The 3,822-nt window shown below is 41.8% G+C and overlaps 1 protein-coding gene across 4 annotated transcripts in view; it reads left to right on the top strand.

The window, feature by feature from the left end:
* Positions 1-2,600: 2,600 nt before the first annotated feature.
* Positions 2,601-3,822, top strand: part of LOC137607209 (neural cell adhesion molecule L1.1-like) — a 25,380-nt gene continuing 24,158 nt past the window's right edge. For 3 of the 4 annotated variants that reach the window (XM_068332819.1, XM_068332808.1, XM_068332787.1), the window contains exon 1: positions 2,601-2,720. The gene's annotated coding sequence lies outside the window, so the exon portion shown is untranslated. Of the gene's footprint in view, positions 2,721-3,021; positions 3,133-3,822 lie in introns of those variants that run through there. The other variant, XM_068332798.1, reaches the window with a different exon arrangement.

Here is a 3,822-nt window from a genome sequence, read left to right as displayed (position 1 = left end):
AATGCGTCGCTGTTTGTATTGATTTATTAGATGGATCCATCTTTGAATTACATGCGAGGACACAGTGATGGAGACAGATGCCATTCTTCAAGGGCAGAAAGAATCATCTGGTTCTGTTTAAATAAATAACTTTTAGCTGATGTTTCCATGAAAATTAAAGAATCCTGGGTGATAAGTGAGGAAAGAAAACTGAGTGTGAAAACGCTCAACTACTTATGCTAAGCTAATGCTAACTTGCAGTAGCACTTGGCTAATGCTAACATCTGAGTCCCTTCCATCTAACTTTAACCTAATGCTTGCATACTGGTGCTAGCAACTTATTGAAACGCTACGTAACAAATGCTGGCGTAATGTACCAAGGATAAGCTAATGCTAAGCTAACAAGATGCTAAATGGGTGTATTCTGATATGGTCTAGCAGTGAGGATCCCAGGTTTTCAGCTCCCTTCAGTTTAGTAAGCAGAAGAGCTTGAACTGGATGCTGTTAGCCTGTCCTGATTGGACGCCATGAGAAGAAGACATGTAAAGAGATGTGTGTGGGCACACAAGTCAGAAGCCTAATGGGTCCGGTTGGCTCACAGGATTTATTGATGTGTATTATAATGAAGATGTTAACCCACGAATGACTTCTCATATTTTCTCCTCATCCTTTTCTCCATTAGTGATGCTCTTTCTCTCCTCCACCCCCTCCTTTACCCTAAGTTCTCTCAGGTGATTAAAATGATGGAGGTGACAAGTCGCCTTCCATCTCTGGAAGCTGTAGGTTGTCTCTGCTGTCTATTCCAGTCACGGAGTTGGAGTCACATTTCCAGTAAAACACATCCGTACAGAGGATGGAGTGTTTCATCCCAGACGAATCCGGACACGAGACAAGGACACACGTGGTGAGAGAGAAAGATTCTCATCATCCATATTGATTGCCACATCTTAACCCTCGGTCCTCGCCCACGCCCATACAGGTTAAGTGAATTATGTCTTAAGTGAAGGGAATGGAGGGAAGGGTGGAGTTGGAGGTGGAGGAGGAAGAGGAAGAGGAGGAGGAGGGAAAGTATGGGAGGAGGAAATGAGAGACCTGAGAAAGGTGGAGACCTACTTTTTTCTTGGCAGAGATTCAGGAAAGACTCTTTGTATCCAAGGCCGCTGCTCGTGACGTGGCTCTGATTGGTCCAGCTGATTGGAGGATTGTCATGTGATGCTACGAAGACAAATTTTGTTGGTTTTTACTCTAGTGCCACCAACAGGTGAAGAGTTAGATCTATTATTATTTTATCATTTAATAGTCTTTAGTAGACTGAGATCCCTGAACGGTCTTTTGTCTATTCTTGGAACCACGGACACAAATATTTTTTTGTAAATATGATTCTTTGCATCATGATCACTCTTCCAGTTCTCCAACTGTTTGTTCCTTCCCGCCAAAGAAAGAGCCTTCATCAGACAGTCTGAACGTCCATCTGTCCTTTCTCACAAGTCTGTCTGTGTCTCTGAGCGGGGGTGTTTTTGGCTTCCTGCTCCATTTGCTAGAAAAAAAAAATGCTGCCAGCGTTACTGGCCTTTACAGTCCGAGCACAGAGAACAAAATTTCCATTTTAGTGAAAAGACGAGGAGGAGGAGCAACGGAAGAAAAATATAGAGAACAGTTCAAGTGCTCCTGGTCGTATTTTGAACATTAATCATTCATTTGGTAGGCCAACAAAAGCTTCTAACAAATACTAACTAAGATATATCTTCCATTACTCAGAAAAAAAGTTTATTTTATCACATAACAAATAATTGACAGGCTTCAAGAAGCGATCACTAAGGGGCGCCATAACCAGAAGTGAGCCTCCCACAAGAAACCTTTGAAATAAAATCCAAACTACTGCCTGAATGTTTTCCTGAAGCTGATAAAGACGCGTCATAACCTGGACTCATAAATTTTATTTTGATATTAATAAACTGGGTGGGGGGTGGAGGGGGGGCTCAACACTCCGTCCAAGCTGGGGTTGGGTTAGTGCTGACTAAAGTATCTCAAGTCAAACATATCATAAAGCAATGACTAAAAGGTGATTGAATTTTCTAATTAACACCCACCTTGCAGATTTTTTAAATTAATAAGTTCACAATGACGTCCAAAGATGACCCAAAAACATCTCAAATCAGTTCTGTCTAAAATATAATTAACTTCTTCACCCCTTCTTCTGGGAAAAGAGGTAATTAATGACAACAAAACAATATTATTAATAATGACAATAATCCTCTTCATGTTTTCTTTTCTTTTATTGTTAGGGGTTAGGGTTAGTTAATGAAGTTTGTTTGACATTCAAGCAATTTAGCTTGCCTACAGTAAGAAAGGAAAAGGGGAGCAGAAGGGAGATAGAGAGGGATGAAGGGAGGTAAAAACAGAGGAGGAGGGGAGGTAAAACGGAGGTAAAGAAGAAGGGAGGGGTCTGGAGGTATCAGGGGAATACAGAGAGAGAGTGAGAGAGAGAGACTGCAATGAAAGAGGCTGATGTCATCCCTGTGAGGCAGCCAATCGGTGAGCGGCAGATAGAGATGGAGGGAGGGAAGAGAGGAAGAGCCCAGAAGGGTGTGTTTTATGTACCACTGCAGCATCAGTGCAAAAAAAGACTTGATCACTGAGTGGAGGGGAAAGAGAAATCAAAACAGACAGAAAGAGGTGGAGATTGTGGAAAGAAGACGAGAGGAAGAAGAGGAAAGGATAAAAGAAAGAGACGCTCAGAGGTAAGAAAGGAGGGGCGGTATCTGGTTCTGCTGCTTGTGTCTGGGTCTCCATGCATGAATGTGTGATCCCATCTGTGTGTCAGCGGGCTGGAGGGTGTGATCATGTCTTACATAATAGGAAGGCAGGTATACACTGAGATGTGTGAATGATGCTCTCAAAGCTGTCGCCATTCACGGACTTCCATGTGCGAACACACAGAATGTGTGTGAGGAAATCACTCTGAAGGGAGTGTCTGATTGGACACAGCTTTTCCAGACCTGGTGTGAAATCTGCGTGGGGGGGGATTCTTTTTCAGAATTAGATTTGTTCCCAGGGAGTTTGTGTCGGACAGGGATGGGACTAGTCTGTAGTTTTGGATGATCGATGACGGGAGCGATCAAATCAAATGGACTCCTTCTTGATTGATTAAAGGTAAATCTTATTCAGTCCAGTAATAAAAAAAGGAGGTGGAAACAAGGATATCTAAAGACAGTGTGGTTGGTTATCACCCGACCTCCTCTGTGGAGGTAGAACCATCAGGATTACTCATTACTGTTTGGACTGGATACATTCAAGGACTTCCATTCAAATATTTAAAGTCTTTTTGGATTCGCACCAAACCATAAAATACTGTGATGACCAGGAACAGTGGATGAAAGGGTGGGGCATGTGCCAAGATGTAATTTTGTAGGATCTGATGAAAGAAGGGAAGCTTCCTTTAACATGGGAGCATTTTCAATGTCGATTTTCATAGAACTGGCTGGAAGAGTTTGGCAAAGCACTCTCTCAACCAGAATGGGTGCTATTTATTTGAGGAACCTTTGGGTCGGAGTTGGAGTTCGGGCTCTAGTGAAAGCTGTCTTTTTTATTTTTTGTCAAGTTGGATTCAGAACTTTGACATTAAACAGCAAAACAATAAAGTACATGTGTTTACTTAAATAATCACTTTTTAAAAATTTGAAATTTTAAAACAAGATAAATAGTTACGGATGTATTTCCTGCTGATCTTTTCTTGATCTAAGTGCAGACATGACTTGTTTCACATTGTCTTTTTTAATCCCTGGTGCTTCTGTTACGTTCATACTTTCCTGAAGGTTTCTGTGTACTCCTGAATTCCTCTTT

Source organism: Antennarius striatus, chromosome 2, assembly GCF_040054535.1.
Source record: "Antennarius striatus isolate MH-2024 chromosome 2, ASM4005453v1, whole genome shotgun sequence".
Lineage (NCBI taxonomy): Eukaryota > Metazoa > Chordata > Actinopteri > Lophiiformes > Antennariidae > Antennarius > Antennarius striatus.
The sequence above is the reverse complement of the archived record's forward strand: the minus strand, read 5'-3'. Positions and strand labels throughout refer to the sequence as shown.